The sequence below is a fragment of the Zonotrichia leucophrys genome, chromosome Z (genome assembly GCF_028769735.1).
Source record: "Zonotrichia leucophrys gambelii isolate GWCS_2022_RI chromosome Z, RI_Zleu_2.0, whole genome shotgun sequence".
NCBI classification, from domain to species: Eukaryota; Metazoa; Chordata; class Aves; order Passeriformes; family Passerellidae; genus Zonotrichia; species Zonotrichia leucophrys.
The window spans coordinates 70,636,961-70,662,068 of record NC_088200.1 but is presented as its reverse complement, the minus strand read 5'-3'; positions in this window follow the sequence as shown (position 1 = coordinate 70,662,068).

Below are 25,108 nucleotides of genomic sequence, written 5' to 3'. Positions count from 1 at the left end.
ACTTAAGAGCTTTGCAGGGACTAGGGTCTTACTAAACTAAGCTCTCCCCACCCATGAAATCAGTGCCCAAGCCAGTAAAAACATGATTATTAGCTCTGTTTAATGCATGCCTTCTCCCTAGGGAGATTTACTGGCTCAAAAAGGGACTCAGGGTGCAGCCAAAACTCTATTCCAACACTGAGGATCAGCCAGAAAATCACATTTTTCCCTTTAAAGCCGCTTGATCTTCCCACTGGAGGTGGTTTTGTCAGGATCAGCCTGGCAGCAATGTTATCCTGTCCCCCTGAGGGGCTCAGGAGATGTGCACTCAAGCCCTGCCAGCTGTCTGCAGTGTCAGGTGCAGATTTACCAGCAGAGCTCAAAAAGGCTGGAGCCTCCTCCCCAGCGTGGCCATTTCTTTGAAGCAATTTTCTCCTATTCTTTGAGCAATTTGACATGGTGAGGACCTGACAAGTAGTCTGAAGCCAACACCATGGGCTGCTGCAGAAAATGAACAGTTTCTATCCTAATTTTACTAAAATTTCTCCTCTGGCAGCTTCAAAGTTTATTTGCATCCCCTTACTTATCAACTGGTGATAAATCTGCTTTTGCATACCTGAACATTTTGAGGCCAGATTGACTTAGGAAAGCATTTTCAAACAACTGAAAGGAGTGTTGTATTATAATTTTAGGTGAAACTGTTTTATTTTCTTGTTATGTCTCAAACACTTATGTAAGTGTTAAACACTTTTTAACAACATATGTGGGTTGTTAAAAAGCTGATAATTTCCCAGAACAGTGGTAGATGAGTCACATTTCGTTTGGTTCTCTTGCTTTACTCTCCATATTTTTAAAAATTGGCTATTTAGCAAGAAAACGTGATCTTACATAGAGTGAGTCATACTTCTAAGACAAAATTAAGCATTTTTTGTTGGGTCTATTTTGTATTGCAATGTTCATACCCCTGCTGCCCTCATCATGAGACAATGAAAGTTTCTGCATCCTGACTCCAGACCAAAGTCTTTCAGGTTCTGGAAAGCTGTGAGACACTATGTGTGCATCAATATTTGGGTACAATATTGACATTTTGTCTGCTTCACCTAAGAGTTTCGCCTTCTTTGGAAGTGTGTTTGAGTTTGACTCCCCCACTGGAAACACTGGGCACAAAATATACATTATTAATTTCTGATTTTGTGATTCACTCTACACCCATTTTTCCCTCTTATATTTACGGGATTTACTTCCATCTTCAAGGAGAGCATGGTAGTTTGCAAAATAACTTTGTGTAGTACTTGGCCATATGGTACTACAAAAGGGAAAATAATTATGTAGAAACCATCTTGTGTGGCCTGTAATTTCTGATATAGAAAGAAAAAGAGTGTGTTCATCTCACTGACTGACATATAAATTCTAAATATCTGTGAAGACCAGTGTAGGAGCAGTTAATTTAGTTTTAGTGGGGATTACATATTCAGAAAATGCAAGTGAGTCCTTTAGTATGTCATTAACACAGTGAAATGGTGTAATTACAATGTATAATCTTTCTTCATTTATCTCCTTTACAGCTGTCAGCATCAGAAATCCTCAGAATTTGCCTAAAACATGTAAGTCTGTGATATTTGATAGCACTTAATCAGTGATTGCAATAGAATGGCTGCTAAAAATCCCAGAACATTTGTAATGTTTTTGGCAGGCGGCATAAGAATGTTTTCTGTCCTCTATGTCTTTGTTTACTTAAAAACACAACTGTTCTTTCTATTTAGGAACTAAGTAGTCTCCAGTCTGCTGCTTGAAAGTAAAATGACAACTTATATGGAGATAATCATGCAAGAATGGGAACACTGCTTAATTGAAACAATCAGTTCTAGGCAAAAAATACAGTCTCAAATTTGGAAGTGACAAGATGTTACAGTACCCTGGGTTTATTGATATTTCTTTGTCATTTTCTCTAAATTCTTAAACTGCTAGAAAACAACCATGCTCTACCAGTTTGTTCTTTAATTTTATTTTTTTAATTTGCTGTTAGTTGAAGGAAAATATATAATTTTTCTTTGATGCCATATGCTGCCGAATTGCAGAGCATATTTTATACAATGCTGTGCACAAGGATCTTGGGTTGGTAAAGCAGCACTCAAAGCTACAAAAAAAAAATAAATTGTGCAGCACAGGGAGTGCAGGATCTCATTTTGAGATAACTGCACTAGAGTTCACATACACAGATGTTTAACCACTTAATTAAAAGAAAGAGTCATTTATTTAGGGTTTTCTAATGAGTGAAGGAGGACCTCAGCATTGCAAATGCAGTCTGAATTAATCCAGTCCGTCTATGCCTCAAATAAAAAATTAAGATAAATTATTGGTGTTTACAGCCTAGTCCAGAAAATGAATTGACATTTAACTTAGAGACAGGCTTGTATTGCAAAACAAAAGCACTTACTCCTTCTAGATTATACAGCACTGCTAGGATTTATGTCTACAAAGAAATAGAATTTTGGCGCCTCAAAAAAGAGGTCTTGTATCTTGGCTTAGATCCAGTGAAAAAATAATATTATTTTTAAACAGTTATTGGATTTTGCTTTCCAACCGAACAAAAGACCATTCTCAATCCAGTGAATTTATCTAAAAAGTGAAACTGTAATGGATTTCAAGCCTTATTTGTAGGGAGCATTTGAGTTACCTTTAATTCTTCCCTGGTAAGCTGTTTTTATTCCAGCCATTTAGAAACAGCAGACTTAGGACTGACTTTTCTTGATGTTTCTTTAAAGTTCTTCTGTCTTTATCTGAACTTTTCACTTGTGACCGTGGCTTTAAATGTTGCGAAATGAGCTCTAACTAATATCATCATCAGTCACCAGATGAAAATAGAGTGTCTTTCTTGACTCAAGTACACACGCTTCTCAGTGCTTCATACTCGGGATTTTTGACAAAACTGTGCCAATGCCTGAACTCTGGCACTGATGCAGTTCTTCATAGCTTTAAATCCTCCTCACCACCTTTCTCAGTATTATGGATCATGGATGGAGCAGACCTCAGGAGGTTTTTTAGCCCAAAATCCCATCAAAGAAGGGTCAACACCAAATTCCCATTTTCACATGGGGCAGCACCAGTTATTGGCTTCTCAGGGTTTGGATTGAAGGTACTTGAGATGGTAGTTTTATGTTTGGACTTAGGTGTTTATTATTTTTTATTAGTAAAACAGTTTTACTACGGTGAGTTTGGTAGCAAGGTACAAAATGGCTGACTATCTCTTATAAGGTTTTTAAGACTAAATTATCTGATTAAGAATTCATACTTAGATTATTTTTCCTTTTAACTTAATAACTGATCTTAAAGAGTTCTCAATGTGGACTTTTCTGCTTAATTATAAAGTGCTACTTAAAAAGAAGGAAGACGAAGTATGAAGAAGAAATTTAGGACAACACTTCATGATTTTTATCTTGCCTCTATCTACAACATACTAAAAATCCTAAACTTCTTACTAAGTGATCCACTTACACTACTCTCTGTAATCTATTTTATACTTTTATAAATTCTAATCTATTTTAAAATCTCATAAACTTTCTCTACAAATAAAAGTTAAAGTGTTTCCTTAGAAGTTAAGATACCCTGAAACAAACAAAAAAATATTCTCAGTACCTTACGTTTCTACACTATTTCCCTTGGGGTTTGGCTAACAGAGTCATAAAACAACCTGTGTTGGCAACATTGATTGTCCTCATATTGTTTTTTCTCCTTTTCTGTATTTCCCATCAGAAATCATGTCAGTTGAAAGCCTCTTTATTCTCACACGCAGTAGGAAGATGATGCTAAGTCTCCTTACTTTTTCCCCCCTCCATTTCAAAACAAAATCTCCTTTCTTCAGCCTCTCCCCACATGGCAAGTTCTTGATTGCCCAAGCATTTTGCTGAATGAACACCAATTTATCTACATCTTTCTTACACTGGGAACCCAAAATATTTTTCAGTGGAGCCCAAAGAGTTGAAAATGCCACCAAAGTGCTCCTAAAAATGTGGTTTTACAGCACATGTTTGGTGATTTTGCACCGAAGTATCACACTGCTGCTTTTCCCACTTCTTTATTTTATGGCATGCATATTGTTAAGCAGCTGTGCCAAGTTTAATTACACTGAATCTAATAGTAATAGCTTTTTCTTGGTCTTTTGACTGCGCACTTGCTGCTGTTTGTGAGACTATATTTCTGGAAGATAACACTCTGGTGCTGTGCTATATGAAATATATATATCATTTACAGAGATGAATTATAAAGCCTAACTGAAATTTGAATTATATATAAAACAAATGCATAATTTATGCTTGTGAGTATCTATTGTATACACAGGATGGTTTTTGAACTCCATTTTTTCTGCAGCAATCAGGTTTCATTAGCAACACTCCTAAAATCTAGAGCTTTCCCAAAATTTTTGTGGCATTATGACACACTACATTAGTTTATCTTTTTCAGTGTGGACTATGCTGTATTTCTTGTTTATTTCTTTGGTTGTGGGGTTTAAATTGAATATTCCTAGTAAATGTGAACATTTTAATTAATAATCATTTGCCTGTGGTCCTGGTGGACTAAAAGCCTTCTGATTATGCAAAAGTTACTCCCTCTGGAAAATCTAGAAAATTAAAGTATTTATTTGGATTCTTCTTACATAAAAGATGTTTCATTTTGCACCTAGACTAACATTTCTTTTACAGTGAAAATATCAGAAAGTCTTGGGAAAAAATATTTATTCTTCAATATGTTTCCTCATAATTAGACTACATGGCAAACGTCAGGATTTATTTAATATTTTCTGAAACCAGACATGTAAAGCCCATAGGCCTTCTCTTTGCGAATAATCAGGTTGCCACAAACTGGAACATTTTAAACTGCAGGAATCCTGTAGGCAGAAATTGAAATGACAGAAATTTGAAAAAATCATATTTAAGGAATATCTTTTCCCTGGAAATCAATTCAGTGGAAATATTTAGATCAGTCTCATGAACTTGCATCAGCCATGTAAGCACTGCACAGTTTTAATTAATGCTAATTGTGTGTTGGGACTTGAGATTCCTTTTCCTAAAATATTTTTTCTCTTGAATTTGAGAAATAGCTATTTGGCACTATCTTTTTTACATGTTAATCTCCTGTAATCCCATTGGATTCATGGTGGTGCATTACATAAACGATCTTAACATCAAGAGAATCACTGGTACAAGAGTCCTGGCAGTTCTAGGATCCCTCCCAGTCTTTCTTTTCCTCTTTTGTTTTTTTTTTTTTCCTTCCTTTCTCTGAAATTTGTGGGAATTTGACTCAATCAGAGGGAAGTATCCTTTTATATCCTCACTGAAATTTGTGCTTTTTCAACAAATATTGCACCTGAGAGCTTAATTTATCATGGCCCTGCCTGATCTCCCTCTGTCCCTTCACACATGTCTGAAATAATTTGTGATTTTACTAATTTTTACCATCTCCCTTAAGAAAAATGCCCTCTTCTCTGAGCTTAGAAACAATTTCAGAAAAATCTTCCTGCAGCTATCCAAGAAATTAATTTGCCCAGATGAATTTTGTTCAAACCATATGAAAATATCAAATAGCTTTCTTTCATTTTGATTCTTATTAACTCTTGTCCAGTCCTGCTCCTGGACCTTCACCACAATTAACTACATTCCAGTTTAAATATCTAGTCAATAAATAACTTGTAGATTAATTAGGCACCATGGTCTTAATTTCTCTAATCTTCCATATTTTTAAACCAATTGGAGAAAAAAAAGGAAAAGAAAATGAGGCATTTCAATGTCTGGCATTGTCATGGTTTGACACTGGCAAATTCCAGTGCCCCCATGAGAACACCCTCTCCCTGGTGTCTGCTGTGGGATGTGACCAGGAATAAGCAAAGCAGGCTCCTACTTAGAAATAAAGAAAACTTTATTAACTAAACTACAGGAAAATAACTAAACTACAGGGAAAGAAAAAAAAACCCACACACACAAAGAAAAAGAAAACCTTACAAAAGCACTTTCCTCCTCCCCCTCACCAAATTCCCAATACAATACATTCCCCCAAATCACCAACTCTCAGTCTGGCACTACCGTTTAGAATACTCAAACTTCAGTCCATCAAGAGGAGAGGAGTCCTTCTCGCACCACAGTCTTTCCCTGGAAACTGAAACCTCGTGTGCTTCCATGTCACTCAGCACCGCCCGGAAAATCCTTTTGGCGTTGTGACATCTTCCTTCCATGCCCAGTGCTCTCACCACTGTGCATGGACCAGAGCTGCTTCTAGGGCTGTCTTTTAAGGATGCCTTGTCTCACTCCAAAAAGGCACAGTCTCTGCTTTGGGACATCTGTCCCCCCCCATTTTTTCACCCCCTGGGGCCGAGGGGTCCCCACACTGAACCCTCCTGGCTCCGAGGCACTGCCTCCCCCTAAGTGCAGTCTCTGTGTCACAGGAAAAAAATGGTTCAGTCTGTGACACAAGAAAAGTCCAGCCAAAAAGGCACTCCGTCATCTCTCCCTCCACTCAAGAGTCTTCTGCACCTCCCTCGTGGCCCATGCCCTCCTATCTCATCTCTTATCTCTCTTCTCATTCAGCTCCAGGAGGATCACCATTTGCAAGGTCTCAGTCATGCAAGAAAAGGATTAGAAATTTCACTCTCTGCCTGTCCGGAGCTCTGGAGCTCCCACGCTGCCCTGCCGGGCACCTTCTCGCCGCTCTCCCCTTCTCCTCCTGGGCCGCCGCTATCACATTCAGACACCGGCTCTCCCTCTCTCTCCCCTGGGCGGGGGGGGCTGCCCTATGTCTCCTGGGGCTCCTCCACCCTTCCATCCTCACGGGCCTCCTCACCCTCATCTCTGTCCAGGCCCCGGCCTAGGCAGGGCTGCCCCTGCCCTGCCCAGCAGCACGGGGGAGGGAGATCTGACCTCTTTCCCTCCAAGTCCCAAGAGAGACTCCCAGAGCAGCAGCTCTGCTTTAACTCCTGTGTGTTCTCAGAGGCGTATCCAAATCCCTGTGGTCAAACCAGGTGCCAATATTAAAATCTGAACACCTATTGGTGACCACAGCATATCCCAAAAAGACCCTACTTCCTGTCAATGTGAAACCACAACAGGCATGACATTCCAGAAGAAGTCTGTAGAAATTGAAATTTTCAAAATTTTAAACTCAAATAACCATTCTAAGTCACTCCAGCCAATAAGCTGTTTGTAAAAATAAAGTGGTTAAGTATAACATACACCTCTGTAATATATATATTGGAATATCAGCTGTTTGTTATCACTTTGAAAAGGTTTAAGAAAATCACAAAAGCGCCCAACAGGGAAATAAAAATTTAGCCTTGTTAGCCTAAAAATTTAGACCTTGTCAGGCTGAAAGATTCTTATACAATGTTTAAATTATTTCTGGCATTAAAGGCTGACATAAATATTCCTAAAGCATATAAATAATTTTTTATTTATATTTAAACAAACATTGTTTGACTTAATAATAATATCACTTAATAAGACCAAAGTAATTTTTGAGTGTTGCTCTATTTATTTAGGTTTTTAATTTTCTTTGTTAGAACTTTTAAGGTTGACGCTAAAATTTGCGGGTTTAAGATAAAAGGTAATTTTCAAAAGATAATGCAAAATTTACAGATTTCTACCACACACACAAAACCTGGCTTCTGAAATTTACTCCATCTTCTTATTTCAAGCATATTTCTACATATTTTTAACATTTTTAATGAATTTTCTATTACCTTAGGTATTGCTCATTCCACTGGTAATTAATTTTTGTCTCTTATAGGAAATAATAATAATTCCAGAGACTAACTTAATCTGTGATGAATTTCTCTCATCTTTGCCACACACTTGAAGGAAACTGTATTGATTTCTTTTTTAAATTTTATTTTTCTCCTTTCCACTGCCACATTTCCACTTTTCCTTTATTTCTGCACTAAACTAACCAGAAACAGAGAACTATCAAGAATTCCTCTTTATTCAGTGCAGGGCTGCCTCAGGACACTGGGTTAAATTGAAACTCAGCGGGGATTCAGCCAAATGTGACACTTTTGGCAAACAAGGGGGAAGCAGGGAGGATCAGAGCCCAGCATCCTGGGGGAGTAAAGACTGGGAATAAATCTTTTGCTGTTACATGTTGTCACAGAGAGAAACAAATCTTCAGGGATATGTTGCTTGGAGTCACTCAGGCTTGCCTTTCGTGGTCTTTCCCACTTTTCAGGTCCTTGAAACAAGTTCAACTACTAGAAAATCTTCTTTTTCTTCTGGGTCTTTAATAACTTCAGTGAATGTTTCTGATAGTCTTTTTCTCTCTTCTTGCTTTTCTCTCCTTTCTCTATTTTCTCTCTGTTTTCCTCTTCTGTTTTGTTTTACTTTTTTTTTTTTTTTTAATTTCTGAATGGCAGTAAGGACACCAAATATTCACTACTCAGTGATCAAATATGAACTTATGCAGGAATTAAAATGGTTTCATTAAAACCCAAAGAGTAATTCAATTAACAAACAATTAAATAAAACACTTTTGCACTGTGAAAGTGATCAAGAACTGTAACAGAAATGCTATGAAATTTCAGTCCCTGGAAACATTCAAGAGGCATCTGGACATGGTAATGAAAGATGGGAAAGAGGGACAGAACTAAGTAATGGTGGGTGAAACAGATAAAACCTCTTGTTCGTTACACAGAAAACCTTAAAAATAGAAGATGTGATTAAGTGTTTGTCTAGCTTGCTACACAAAAAACCTCAAAAATAGAGGATGTGGTTAAGTGCCTGTTTGATTTATTTAACTTGCATAATTCTTTTTTTGCTTGCATAATCGCGTGGCAATCATAAGATCTTAAGTAAGTTTTATAAGAGAAAAGGCGAAGCTCTTCTACCAAATATGGAATCAGGTCAAAGGACACAACCGAGGAAGACTACCAAGACCTTCATCATCGACCACCAGGAGGTGAGAGAAGACCCCCTAGCAACAATCAACGCAAGCGCAGAGTACTTCAAAATGACACAGCAGTCCGGAAGCACTAAGAACTTAAAAAGGGGGACGTTGGGGATGAGGGTGCGGCAGTTGGTGGAGCGGAGACTCCCCTGCCGTCCAGCGCTGAAACTTTTGCTTATGCTGTATGCCTTGAATTAATAAATTCAAATTGGAAATTTCACTCCTCTTGAGTCTATTTATAACAGTGGGCATAGTCTCAAGATTTATGTGTACAACAGTTTTTTAGTTACAGAAACTTCCACTTCATAGCTTGAACTTAACAAGAAAATTATTATAATTCATGAGAGAGTAAACTGATGCAGTTTACTGCACAGACATGACATTACAGAAAAAAATAAACCAGAAAGGGTTTTGTTATAAATCCTGTGCCTTTTGAATTAATATTGCGGTGCTGTGAACAGCAACCACCATTCACAGCTGAATCACCTGGCCAAGAGGAGAAGGGCTTTGACAGGGCTGGGGGAGGCTGCAGGCCTGGTGATGCTCCCTGGAATGTGGATCCTCTTTTTTGATTTCATAACCTTTGTCCTAGGCAAATGAAAACTACAAGCTCATTATTAATTGAGAAGAGACTCAGAATCTATTTTGCAAGTGGTATAATTAATTACAAGTAGATGAAAGATAATTAGGATTCAGAATGACATCAGAGTTATAAGGGCCTGAGATTTAGCGGCCTACTGCAGGCCAATATATACAATTATCTATCTACACCTATCTCTATCTCATCTCTATCTCTATCTAATCTCTCTCTTTTTATATTTATATATATATATGTATATATCCTGGTGTGCATCAGGAAGAGGGTGGGAGCAGGCCATGGAGGGCCCAGCTGGGGCTCCTGTGCAGGGCTGGCTCCAGCCCTGGGCTCCTCAGCACAGCCCAGCACACAGCAGCAGCTGCTGCACAGGCTCCAGGGCAGGCACACAGAGCCTTTGGGCTCTGCAGCATCTCTGGGCTGGGCACAGCCTGCGGGAGCTGGGCTGGCCAGGCTGCACAAGGGAGCCCTGACAGGGCCGCGAGAGACGTTCCCGAGTTTCCTTCATTTGCCTCACGATGGCCGCGAGGGCCCTGAAGGCCCCGTCAGGAGCCCGGGCCTGGCTGAGAGGGACATTTGCTGGATGTTATCCCAAGTGATTGTTTGCAGGGGTGCTGGCTGTGCCTGCCCAGAGCACTGCTTGGAACAGCTTCTGATGGATGCTGGCTTGTCCTCACACGCTGCCCCTGCCCCACAAGCTCTGACTGGGTGCCTGGGCCTTGCTCGCTGCGCCTGCCCCACACACCGAGGGCTCTCAGCACAATGGCCCAGGAATCTTCCCCACCCTTTGGCCGGATGCCGCTCCTTTGGATTGAGACTGTAGAAACTGGAACTTTTGAGATGGCTCTGGTGAACCCCCACGCCCGACCCCGCTGGCCCCAGCGGATCGTGCCAAGGGGATGCCATCAATGCCCCCCAACATCTGCAGGGGCTGCCAGAGCACGGGCCGGGCTCTGCTCGGTGCTGCCAGTGCCAGCAGCAGCAGCAGCGGCCATCAAAGAAAGGGCAGCGAGGGGCAGGGCAGCAGGAGGGAGAACTTGTGTGCGTGGAGGGACAGCAGAGCCCTGGAACAGCTGCCCAGGGAGGGCCTGGAGTGTCCCTGTGTGGAGCCATCCCAGCCCCAGCTGGGCACCTTCCTGTGGCATGCACCAGGGCACCCTGCCTGTTTTTCTAAAGTTTAGTGGTGCCATTGCTTTCATTTTCACATCTTTACCATCATAATGTCCACAAAGTGATATTATTTGCTAAGACACTCCTCCATAAATTTATTAATTTATGCCAGTAGTCCAGTGCTTTAACCATTAAGAAAAGTTATGGGCCTCTGGTTTGTAAAGGAAGTAGGGAGTGACAGACACTTCAAGGGGAAGACTTAGCAGGAGTTCAACATCTATTACAGTTGCTCAAATACTGCTTGTGGACCAGCCCTGTGCTCCAGCTCCCCTAAGGTGCCACTCCTTCACTGAAACCAAGACCCAGACCCAGTCTTGTGCAAATCAATATTTCTCCTCCATTTGATGCTAAGTTGGTGCTTTGGGAAAACATTGCTACAAATGTTAGTACCGTTTGGCAGATTTTAAATAAGCCTCATGCCCTTACTGTGTAGAAGCTTCTTTCCCTGCAGGGTAAAATCAGAAATTTGGATTAAAAGGCATCAGAATAAGAAGATGAATGTTTGCATGTATCTAGTTCTCTCATCAGAGATAATAAGCATAAATGGTCAATTTCTGCCAGGCAGATTATTTTTTCCATTTGGATTCTGTAATCCCATGGGTGGGTATCCCTGTGGCACCAGTTCTAGCTAAAAGCCTTCTCACATCCTGCTTTGCTATTACTTTAAGCTCATTTTTAAGGCATTTTGATGGGTTATGCTGCTTTCTCCTGTGCCTTCTAACTGAATTCTTTGCCTTCAAACACATTAGTCTTCTCATGAATGAATATCATGGGCTCATTGATTTTAAAAGAAAATTTAATTCTTCTGTCTTTGCCTAGGATTAAGTTCTTTAGGTTTTGATGCTTTTTTTTCCCCCACAGAAACAGGTCTTGTTTGGGAGTGTTATTTTTCAAACCATGCTGATATCAACTGCCCTAGGTAAAAAAGACATATGTTCCTTGTGAGCTGTTGACTCTTCCACGGCTGTCTAGACTTTCCAGAAACAAACTTAACACTTTTCATAGGGAAAACATAAACCATTTTTCATAATGAAAATCTTTATCATCCTGTTTCCTTTCAGATCAGGTATTTTTGGTGCCCATTCTGTACATACCACAGTAAAATATTTGGAGCTCTCAGTGGCATAAAAAAGTTTTGTTTATTCAAATGGGACTCCTTGTTTGACATCTAATTATGAGTGTTTATCTGCCAAGGCTATTCCAGCACTTGCAGTGCTCACAGTGTCAGGAAGACATCTGTTAAAGGTTTCTATTTAATGTCGAGTATGAACAAGGTGTATCTGCCACAATGGTTCTCTGTAAGAGAAGTCTCCAAAATTAGAATGTGAGGCTGTATCACTCTGTTCTTTCACACAGAAGTAGAGAACTCATTTATAAAACTAATCTTCAGAGGTGTTAGACTGGGTCACTCTTATTCTCTCCCCCTTATGCTTCTTGGATTTATCTCAATACTTCTGTCTCAGAAAGCTTATATTCACTCTTCAGTACTTGCTTGTTTTTGGTTTTTTTTTTTTTTTTTTTTTGGGTAATTTGTTGGTACTTTTGTCCTGTTTTGTAGCTCACAAAATCTTTGTGTCATTGTTTTTTTGGGTTTTTTTAAAGCTCATAAATGGCAAAATTATTTCATTATTTACTGAATATGAATATGCATGTGGAAACATGTTTCCACAGTTTCACAATGGCTGCCATCATGGAGTGAGATAATTTCAATCTGCCATCCTCAATACAAGCAGAGAGAATGGCAGAATTTTTGTCAAGATTTTTTTTATCAGAATCATCGGATGCACGTGTTTTTCTCTTAGTGTCAGCTCATGTGTGTAATGGCCACGGCAGGATGATGGTGATGGCTGTGACTGACACCTCCATCTCCTCTGGGGGAAATTTCCAAGGGCAAAAGCTGCAAATCCCTGTTGTTACCCTCAGCACCTCTGGGAGCAAAGATCTAGATTAGTGTCAATATTTTGATTGTCACTGCAGCTGGAGAATAAGGGTGTCTGCACAGATCTCTTCAAAGCATTTTTAGTACTGTGGGTTTTAATTAGAAAACAAGTATTTGCCTCAAAGCTGGAGTTGTCATCAGAGATCCCATGTAGCTTTCAAGCCCACTAGTATTAATCTTCTTTGCATATCTTTAAGACTGAAAACCTTTCTAATTAAACTCTTAAAGCCTCTTATCTCTGTGGCCTGGTTGATGCTGCAGTGGAATATATCATTCCCAACAACAATGAGTAAAATTGTAATTCCCTGCATAACACCAATCAAGTTGATTGTAGAACATTATGTTCATTAGGAAGTAATAGATTTTTTTTCTTACATGTTTGATCAAAGCAGCTGGCATTTAATCCATGCTGAGAAGCAGAATACTATTTCATACTACTTATTGGTTAATTCATGGCCAGGTCTGCAACTTACTGAAAAACCAATTGATAACTTTATGTGATGCACGCCATGTATAAATTGTCTATCTAATAAAAAAAATATATCTACAATACTGCTCAACAGGATGAATTGGGATAATGGGGAGCAAAAAGAATTTCATAATAATGTATTTTTGCTTTAAAAAAAAAATGCAGATGCGACATTAGTGCAAATTCTGAGAGATAAATTTAGTCCTTTTTTATGTTTTGTCCTTTGCAGGGACAGGAGTTGGACTCGATAGTTGTTATGAGCCCCTTCCAAATCTGGATATTCCACGACTCAAGTTTACATTATTCAAGTTTATTTTTAAACTGTGTTAGAACAATTGTGAGGTAAAATGCACCTGATCAGCTTTGTGGTAATATCTACATGCTTCCATTGCAACAAATGTTGTAGAATAGATTGCCTAATGTAGTAAAATCAACCATAAGTAATTTGCAGTGTAGATGCCCCCTATATGAATTGTAAATAAATAAGAGAGTGTTGCAGTAAATAACACTTTAATTTCTGTAAATGTCAAAAATACTTTACTATTTGTTATTTCTGGACAATTTCCAAATATTTTTTCTCAGTTTTGCTTGCTTTAGTTTTTATTTTCATTGTTTTTTGCTTTTTTTCCCCCCATAAGTTGCATTAGATCCTTTTAGTTGTCCTTTGTTTCATTGCGTTTTCATTTCCCGTATTGCTTTCCAAATAGTTCTGTGTTTATTTGAACAAATAAACATGGATTGCCTGTCTAAACCTGATTTAAATTTTCCACCAAGAAGTTGAGTTGTACAGCTGTAGGCAGACTTGCATGCTAATTTGTCTTGGTATTTATTTCCTGCTTTAATAGCCATAGTGTCATAGTTTTTTGGAGAAAGCTTTCATGGGAAATTGGAACTCTATCTCTCTCTTTCATCTTTCTGTATTGTTGATAGGAAGAGTTCAACTGGATGAAGTCCTCTAGAATTCGGCTATAATTACTATAATTTTTTGATAGAGCTTACATATTAATTGAATTTGTTTCACTTATTATATGGAAATAATTTAATTTTATCTGAGTTTGGGTGGGGGGGGATGGGTTAAGTTGTTTTCATTGGGTTGAGTTAGGTTTTTTTTGTGTTTTAGGGGATTTTTTAGTTCTGTCTGCCCTTTGCCATCTTCACACTGAAAATTTTCATCTTCCTCTCTTTTTCCTTTTAATTTTCTGAGGCAAACTTAAGGTATGATGTTTCAAAACTAACCTTACTTAATGGAAACAAAAGGGATGAAAATGGTCTAACAGCTAGATAAGAAATTCTGTTTGCCTTCCTGATCCAAAAGTATGCTCAAATTAAAAATATTGAACATAGTGGGGCTAAAATTATTGAATGTAGTGGTGGGAGGAAAAGTAATTTAAAAAAACAAGGTAATATTAAGAGGTACTCATGAAAACAATAATGAATTGTATTAATTTTAAGAGAGAGTTATCTGTACATTCCAGATGGATGAAAATTCTGACCTCTTACTATCTGAGGCTTATCAGAAAATAAAGTCTGTAAATCTTTGTGTCTCCTTCTGCCACTCTAACACACAAACAAAGACACACAAAAAAGGAAAGAATTTTAAAAAAGAATTAGACATATATACTGTCTGGGTATATTAAATTCTTGCTTACAGCCAGCACTAAAGTATGAAATAAAAATGTGAATTATCTGAAATCATGCTGTGCATGATCTGTTATGACACCTTTTCTACTGAAAAATGAAAATACTTTTCAATTAACTGTTTGTGTTTAGAATGACATTTTAGATCAGGATCCACAGAGGTGGCAGAGCATGTTGCTGTTGATGTCAAAGAAGTTATCTCAGTGTTTTGTAAAGCAGCCACAGGTAATGGCGATGAATCTATGAGCAAAAATGTTCTATGCGGAGAATTGTTTTGTGAGAGGTGTTGGCTGCTTGGTATGAGGATCCTGGACAGCTGCTGTCCTTCATTCTGTGCAGGATCTCAAAGTCTGACTGCATTTCTGTTAATATGATGTTCTTAATCATTATCACCCAAAATAAAAATCAGCGCAGTGGGGTAGGCCTTGATCCAGGTGCAAAGGAACAGGTTCAGCTGGAAGAAATTGGGAAGCTGGTAGGAAATTATAATTTCCACCTTCCTTGTCACTTTTCCTTCTTTTCTCGAGAATGGCTGGCCATCAGTGTATTCCTAAACACAGAATCACAAAGTAATGGAATCCTTGGGGTTGGGAAAAGCTTCCAACACCAATCTGTGCCCACCTTGTCCCCAGCCCAGAGCTCCGAGTGCCACCTCCAGGTGCCGCCTGCAGGGCTGGGCACTCCAAGCCCCCCTGGGCAGTGCCAGGGCAGCTCCTGAGCCCCCTTTCCATGGGGAAATTCCTGCTGTGCCCACCCTGAGCTGCCCTGGCCCAGCCTGAGGCCGTTCCCTCTGCTCCTGTCCCCGTTCCCCCCGGCTGTGCCCTCCTGGCAGGAGCTGTGCAGAGCCACAAGGGCCCCCCGAGCCTCCTTTGCTCCAGGCTGAGCCCCTGCCCGGCTCCCTCAGCTGCTCCTCATAGGACTTATTCTCACATAAGCTTCCCCAAAATTCTTGTTGATATTTTATTTTTTTTCCCGAAGACAGATCTTTCTAAAACAATTGGGGCAGATACTCTGCCTAGGAATGAAAAAAGACTTACTTCAGACTCATCTTGGCTGTGCGGATGCAAAAACCAGAATTTTGTACCCAGTTCCACCCAGAGGCAGATCTCCCAGATTCCTTAACTTCTGGGATTTGCTGTTCAGCACTCACTTTGTGTTTGACCCCATGTCATTCCATTTGGTTTCCAGTGCCAAGTGTATCTTTGGCAAAGATGGAGCTCAGGGAGGTTCATTTTCTGGATGCAGGGAAAGTGAATTAAGAATGGCGGAAAACCAAACTTCTCACCACTCTTTAATTACATACCATGCCAATGAATGGCATTCACATTCTCAAGGGAGCATGGAATGAATTGGAGAAGGCACCTTAAGTTCAACTATTGCTGAATTTCAGAATTATCCCATTGCTGCATCTGTTCAGCAGATGTGGTGCAGTTTATCCAGATGCTGAAATTGCCCACATTGTTACATATTAAAGACTTTCCTCCCTTCCCATGGTAGTAATTGTTTTGGTCAAAATGTCATTGAAATGAAAGCAACATCTGTTTTCCTCTCAAATTCAGAAGTTTTGTTTGTCTGGGGGGGATTTTTCAGGTTTTCCTTTATCATAATTCATTTTCTTCAGTCCCATGTAAATAACTCCGAATTGTAAGGTGACCAATATTACAGTTTTGAGAAGCTGGACTATTTCAGTGTAGAAGTGAGGCATCTTAAATCCAAAACTGTCTTCCAAATATTTTTCAGTGCACAAATGAAGTAGCTATTGCAGCACTTTTCCTTAAATGTGAATAACAAAATCCGGAAACTCTTTGTTTTCCTCATCTTTACAGTGGCTCTGTTAATTTCCAGCTGTGTTTTCTTGCTGCTGAGCAATGATGACCACTGCTTGAAATTTCTTTCACAGCTTGCAAACTCACCATGATAAACAATATGTATTATTTTCATCATGTCCATTCGTTAGGAGACTGTACAGGCCATTGGTAGTAAAACTAAATTGCATTTTATTATTGGAACGACTTGTACAATGCACAGCATAATAACATGTCTTGTTCTCTATAGAAATTTAATCAAATACAGCCTTCTGCCTGTGGTTTCTATTTGTTTTGAAAATAAAATATGTTGTAGGTTCCTTGTTTCTAAATATTTCTCTGTTTGCTCTTTTTGCTCCTCTCTGTCTCTAGTATTCTTCTTTATTTTGGTTTTAAAAATGTATTTTTGCATAACACATTTCTCAAGCATAAGAAAATTGAAATTATGAATATCTGAATGGATAAATATAACTTTATTAAAACTCTTTGAAGTTCCATTTTATGTTAACTTTGGCTCTAGAGTTTATACTGGATGAAAGGGAAAAATCAGGAAGATGCTGAATTGGTGTATTTAAATTTATTTACTCAGATTTTATTGATGTTACAGCTGAAAAATAAAAACTTTTGGAATAGCCAAAGAATCTGAGATGGAGATGGTCTTTTAAATTGAAATACTTTTTTATTTTCAGTGAATTTCTTTTGCTATTACAGAGAGAGATTATTTAATTTATCATTTGTACGACATATTTTTTTTACAGAATAAGTAGGTTTAGCTTTTTCAATTTTTACTCGAATGAAATGTATAACATTCAACCTGAGCAGAAATTAAATTAAATGATAAGACTTGTTGTTATGGGGACAGGAGACAATGTAGATTGAATTTTCTTTCTCACCTATATGGTGGTTCATTCTTACAGCTCCAGTGTCAATCCAACTTCCTAAAGAAATTCCTGCACTATTTTTAGGTAAATGCCTGAGAAGAGCTGAAAAAGGTGCTTACATGAACTGAAATATTATTAAGGTAAATTACATACAGAAAAAAAAAAAAGAAGTTATTTCCTAGTGTCCTGTTGGTATTCCATGGAGTAAGTTTAATCTTTAAAATAAAAGAGAGAGAAAATTTCATATTAAAACCTCTGGAGATGGTGATGATGATGATGATGATGATGAGTATCAAAATCTTTAAGTTTCTTAATGGAAATATCTTTATTGGTTAATGAAAATGCTGATTAAAACAAAATTTAGAATGGTATCCATCAAAGTACTTTCAAACTCTGTTTACTCAAATATTAGTTGGTGGTTACTGTTGCGGTAATTTTTTTGTTCTAAAAATATCCATTTGAATCTTAGTACATTCTGCTGAAATACATTCACAAGCTAGGTATGCTGGCAAACAGATAAAACTCCTGAAGTGTTGTACGTCTCATTCTTGAACTTCTGCTTGCCTGCTAAAGTTTTGGTTTTTTCCTCTGGGTTGGGATTTATATTCAGAGAACAACTGAAAATCAGAAGTAGCAAGTGCAAAAGAGATGTAGAAAACATCACTGAAGTTCTGGATCCACCTTTCCTTACAATTGCATTGTACTTTTAGAACATTAAAAACTTTCTGACTGAATATAGTATTGGCCTTTAAAGAAACCTATGTTGCCAAATTTTAAATGTAATGTAAATTAGAATAACCCACACTGTAGACTTTTATGTGTGGTTTGAGCTTCCCTCTTCCGTGGACCACACTTGACATCAATCTTTTTTTCATAATCAAGTATCTACATTTTCCCCCTAAATTTGAAAGAGTGATGTATTAAGACAGAGAGGAATTAATCCTTTCCTGTCTGTCCCGTTCCAACAGCAGTCTACTTGAGTTCACTTTGCTTTTCAAATCAAACCCAGTTCCCACAGTTAGTTTTCTCCCAAGATGGTCCCTAGAGGAATGTGGAAAAATTATGAAAGAAAATTGAATGTATGGAATAGTTTTCATCAGGCGGTTTTAGTTGAATGTGACCATTTTTCCTTTTTAGTGGAAACTGGATTGTATATATTGTCTCAGATGGGGCATAAATCGCCCTGAGAGGTTAATTCTGAAACCTTTTGAAAAGGCACTTCTGCAGGACTACCTAAGAAATAATTAGGTATTGCAAACAGTTATATTTCATTTGAAATTGCTTTAAAAAGTAATAACATCCCCAGGCAAAAGAGCTTTTTACAAAACATCCTCCTCCTATAAGATTTTTTTTTGTTGTCTTTGAGTGGTTTTGACGGCTCAAATCATGGCCAGAAAAAATTGCAAGTGGGATTTCAGTGTTTTTATGAACTTTGTAGTGATGGAGGTCATGGCTGTTAGCAGTTACTTTAGCCCCCTAGAAAATTTAAGAGTTTATAGCACCTGAGGCCAGAATGAGAAGCTTACAGTGTGTAATGGGTCACTGTTTCATTTCCATTTTCTGGGCCTAAAATATCTGCCTTAGAGTAAGAAACATGGTCTTGAAAAGCTGAATATATTCCAAGGACAGAAAGCAGGAGGTACCAATACTGAACTGAAAACCAAATTCTTGTAGTGGTGTGTTTTATAAGCAACTCTATAGCTCATGATATTTTATGTTACAGAGGAAAAAATAAAAATAAGGTATTAGGGTAATAGATTATAAGATAATTTCAGCATTGTGAGGTAACTGCACAATTTCCTGGTATTTCTACAATATTCTCTTTTTAGACATTAATTTAAAAATAATCTTTTTATACATTCAAGGCGTATGAACAATCTGTCTATATAATATAATTATAGAAATTGATTTTTGAATGGATTTTTTGTGACAACTTAGTGTTCTGTACAGAATAATCTGAAGTTTCTCTTCTCTTTCAATGCCCTAACACCATCCTGTAAGAAGGGGTCACCTTCCAAAAGAGGCAGAAAAATCAACCCTTCTGTTCTGGCCTCTCTAAATGATCTGTCACACTTCAGAGAAAAAAATTCTCATCATCTAAATTTGCCAGGCAAACATTCTCCTTTTGTATTACTATAGGTGGTTTGATTTGGATTAATTTAGTTTGGTTTGATTTAGCTTTTTGGGGCAGTGTTAGTTTGGGTTTGGTCTTTTTTTGTTTGTGGGATTTTTAAGTAGGTTTTTTGTTGCTTGTTTGCTTTTTTGATTGTTGGTTGAGGGTTTTCTGTTTCATTTCCATCTTTGTGGGTTTTGGGGGTGTTTATTTTTGGAGGTTTTTGTTTGAGGTTGGTTTGTTGGTTTGGTTTTTGGATTATTTTTTTGCTAGAGTGTTTTCTGGGGGGGTGTTCTGATTTGGTTTGGTTTGATTTTCATTGTATTGATGTTGGACCATGAACCCATTTCTGTAGAAATATTTAGAACTCCTTTTGCTCAGAGACACTCGATGTCACTCCCTTGGCAACATCAGTCAATACTAACCAATTCTCAAACCATTTAATGAACAACTGTTTTTATTTTTATTCAGTTAAATGAAAACTTAGAAAAAAAAGTATCATGAGGAACCAAGCTAATTCCCTTGGGAAAAGGGATATCCCCTGTGGATGTACTTCTACAAAATTCAAATTGTCAATTTTCTCAAAAAGAAAACTAAACCATGGACTGATTTCTATTTCCTGTACTTTTAATCTCTTAGATAGGCCTAATTTCTTATTTTAGCATTAAATTTCCAAGGCTCTTGTTTTCCAGAATATTTCAGTCTTAGCATATCTGTCTCTGTTGTAATGAGTTGGAATTGATCACTTTGCAAATTCAGAGATATAAAATATTTCCCTACAAATTTTAGTCACCTTTCTAATTTCACAGGCAAAAGGAAATTATAGGCATTTTTTCTAATATTTTTGGTTCGAATTAAATTTTAACCAGCTTATAAAGCTAGCTAATGCTGTTCATTTATATTTGGTGTTGATAGTTTTAACATTTTAAACTTGATAATTGCTGAAATACGCTACATTGTAGCATAGTTTAATTCTTAATAAATTATTATTATAAATAATAATGACAAAAATAACAATAATAATAAAAACTAAATTTATTGTTTTTAGCAATTTTTTCATTTGTGCTCTCAAATATCCTTTTTCAGCCCAAATTACTCTGAATTTTATTCTCAAAAATGCTTTCTGAAGCAAGCAGAGTGATGTCTCTGAGTTTATTCCATTGTTATTAGCACATTTCTCCTGTCCCGGTCTTTAATTCTTCAATTTCACATAAATATATTACCTCTTGGTGCATTGTTCTGTTTGTAGAAAGTAAATGTCTCATCACCAGTGTTCCAGCAATAGCTTATTTTAAGTGAACATTTACTGTTTCTTTATTGTTCAGAAGGAGTTTTTATAGGCTATAATGCAGTGTTAAATATTATCCTCACTAAATAAGTATCCAAAATGGAACAGTCTCATTTTAATAAAGACCTATGATTTAGATTTCACTCCTTTTGTGAGTAATCCAAGAAGAAATATCAGACCTTGAAACAACCAGTGCTGATACCCAAAAGTTTGGGTTGGGATGTTTTATGGAGCCCTGATGGCCTCACCAACCTATTTCAAGACAAAATGAGAATGAGCTTTTTCTTCACTTTATACTCAAAGAATTGCAAAGAAATAGAAATTTTTCTAGTAGTATGTGTCTAAAATCTGTTATCTAAAGAAGAAGAAAGTAAAAAGGATAAAAGGATAGATTATGTGATGTGGGTTTTCACAGGTGAAATGCATCCTACAGATTCCTGTGACAGAGGTGCCAAAACTCATCACACTTCTTGTGCATCATGCTCTGTGTCGGGTGGTAAATCAACGCCCAGACTCTTCACTATTTATGAATAAAAAGTTTCTTTTGCTTCATGGCCATGTGGTTTTGATCACAAAATCAGAGAATCCCAGAATTATTTGGGTTAGAAGAGATGTTGAATCTTATCTATTCCTACTTCTGCCATGGCAGGGACGCCTCCCACTGTCCCAGTGTCCAGCCCGGCCTCGGGCAGTGCCAGGGATGCAGGGGCAGCCCCAGCTGCTCTGGGCACCCTGTGCCAGGGCCTGCCCACCCTGCCAGGGAACAATTCCTCATTGCCAAGATCCCAGCCAGCCCTGCCCTCTGGCACCGGCAGCCATTCCCCGGCTGCCGTCCCCGCGGCCCTCGGCAATTGTCCGTGTCCATCTCTGCCGCGGCCCCTCCGGGCCCTGCGAGGCCGCCCTGGGCTCAGCCCAAAGCTTCTGGTGCCCGGGTGAGCGATGGCAGCCGTGGCACCTTTGCTGCCGGCAGAGCTGCTCCATCCCTGTGCCCGTGCTGGAGCCTCCTCTGGCCTGGCTGCAGCAGCTGCAGCTCCTTGCTGGGCTGGCCCAGGGCTGGGGCAGCTCTGCAGGTGGGCTCTGCCTGAGGGGCAGAGGGGCAGAATGGCCCCTGCGCTGCTGCCCCCGCTGGGCTGGGCCCGGCACGGGGCTCTGGGCTCGGGGCTCTGGGCTCTGGGCTCTGGGCCCAACACGGGGCTCTGGGCCCAACATGGGGCTCTGGGGTCCCAGCCCTGCCCCACAGCATCCCTCTGGCTTCTATAACCCAAATGACAATGGGTCAGACTGATGGAAATTATTCAGTGTTATTAAATAGTAGACATGTTAGTAAACTGCATTAAAGGAAAACAGACTTGTCTTTTGTAAAATTAATTCCCTCACACGCCTGTTGTATTTCTTCAAATGGGTCGGTGTGCACAGGAGACCCCACAGCTAGAGGCACAGACAAAATGCCAACTGCAAAGCTCAGAACTCTGACTAACTTTTATGAATATTAAAGAAAACATGACTAATTTTCATACTGGCAAGAAAATAATTGTAGAGATCTGTAGAAGAAACCTAAGGTGGGAAAACAACCTTAATGTGATAAAATTAGACATGTCAACTAAATAACGCTATTCAAGAGAAATTTTGGGTTTGCAATAGGCAGATCTATGAGAGTATCAGGTCATCAGCATGTTAGGGAAGGAACAAAATCATAAGAACTGTTGCAGAAATATTGAGAATATCAGAATGCATCTAGCTAGAACTGCAAAAATTCAGGAAATTATTTTAATTTTGTCTTGAAACTGGAGATTAAAAGATACAGAGTAGACTGAGCTTGATGTGCCCTCTGTTGATGTTTATATGCACATTTTAGGATTTTTTTCCAAAATAAGAGCTGAAATATTTTAAATAATTAGTTACTTTTCTGTGACTAATTGTGCTACTGGTACGTATAAATTTTTTGTGTTAGGTTTGTTGGGGAGAACTACAATTTTAACTAATGTAGTTTCATGCTGTTTGTGCTTCTAGAAATAACAACATTCGCATCAGGCCAACTGCTCATGAAGAATTCTAAGTGCTTTTTGAGGCAGAGGGGTATCTGTGTGTTGCAGAACAGGAAAGCACAATTCTGAGAAAAAAGCACCAAAACATGTGCTGGTAAATCTCCATGGTACCACCAAACAGCTGCTCTTTTGTGCCTCTTTCCAGCATCACTCTGACAGTGTGCTGGCTTCAATTGTTCAAAGGGTTCTTTTCCCATAATTTGATTTTGAAGCCCACTAATGAGCATTTTTGTCTCTTGTTTGCTTTGAGAGTATCTCTAAGGCACAGCCTTGACATGTTTTGACCTTGAAAGATCCTGAGAGGATGCAGGAAGGGAGCACAAATTCCTCCACTCATATAAGCTGATTACTATTAGTAAAGTCAGCATTTAAGGATCATTTATAATCACATTTGGAGGGGATTCTCATATAGCTATTGGCAGAATCTGCTTCAAATGGAGATGGTGTCGCACTCCAAGGGGGAAAAAAATCCACAGCATCTGAGCAGATACTGGTAATTCATGATGAAGCCAGGATTTTGAAGTGTAGGCAAGATATAAGGCTTCACAGGAGCAATTCTTTGGGGGAGTTCGGATGTCGTGAACTCTGGATAAATAAATTAGTCAGGAAATGGCTCCTCAGTTCAACTTGAAAAAGCAATTCATGCTTTTTATGAAATTCTATTCCCACTCGAAATTAGAACACAGTTGCCTCGCCTTCCAGAGATTTTGTTCATTTGATTTGGTTGTAGTTTGATGGAATAAAATGAAAGTACAGAGATTTTTAACTTTACAGGAGATTTTTAACTTTACAGCTCTTCATTTTTTGTTAATAAAGAAAAAAAAAAAAAGATATCTTGGCATCTTTATATGTAATGGGGTTTTTTACCTGTAGAAAACAATAGAAAAACAAACTCAAAGGCAATTATTTGTTGCATCTTATGATGCCTTATCAAGACTTATGTTTTAATTTCCCTGAAATGGAGAACCAGTAAACAATTAATGGATGACTTTCATCTCTAGTAATAGATTCCCATTTGTGAAGGGTAGATGAGTTGACAGACAACTCTTCTATCCACTCAAATGCCTGAGACTTCTTTTGATTAATTCGTTAAGTTCAAAATTATTTCCTTGTCCTCTTCCTGGTCATGTGCAGCTACTTAAGTTTATAGGGGTAATTTACATAATTTTTTGGTTTTCATCTGCCTATTTTTGTTTCAGGAATCATATAATGAAAGGTGAAGAAACAATGTTTGTTCTTCAATTTTAGCTCCTAGGTTATATTTCCTTTAGTAAGTTAATATCAGTATTTTGTGGACCCTTTTTCTTAGTTGTTATTTGCAAGCTATACATGTTATAATAGTTTCTAAAAATTCTTCTATTATTAGAAATTACATGTATCTTTATATTTTGTGATATGTTATCTCCCTAAAAAAATTAATAGTACTTTTTATTATTTTAAATTATTTTTAAATATGGGAATTTTGCTGTGGTACTCACACCATGTGGTTTTTCAACACTAGAAGTGTGCTAATAGATTATATTGAAGTATTTTTTTCTTACTTATGTATTTATTTTTAACTTCTGCATTAAGTAAATTAATGAAACAGTTAAATTAATATTTTCTTCAGAGAGAAAGTTCTTATTCTCTGTATTTATTTGGAGAATATTATTTATTTATTTATTTTGGCAATCTGTTTCCTCACTAGAGTGAACTTTCAAACAGCATAGAAATGGGAAATTTCAGAAAGTACTGCAGATTTAATCATAAGTATCTTTTAATTTATTAGAGAAAAGAGGTTTTAACTCTTTTTTGTCTCATTTGTGTTTCTGAGGAGAAAATCTGTGGCATTCAAAACCTGTTTACTAAAGAGGTAGGAGGTAGGAGAAGGGATGGGGCAATAATTGAGGATAGGCCTCTACCAGACAGAAATAGTTTGAAAATTTCATCTATTTGGATGCGTATTCCTGGATTATTCCCTGATATAATTTAATAAATCCATAGCCTACTGTGGTGATATCTTTGTCATATTATGTCATTTGGTTTTCTAGTGACCAGGACAATTTGGCCACTATTTAATATCAAAAAGCAGTACAGTAAAACTGAACCCTAAAAACTTCAAAATGTTGATTTCATTATATTCAGTGGAACTTCAAAAATAGAAAGAAATAGTGTCAAGTGTTCTGCACACAAAGTATGAGAAAATGAAGGATGTGATTTGAAGGGATATCTTCCTGTACATTTTCCAAATTTCATTTGGTCTAGGGATGAATCTTTAATTCTGC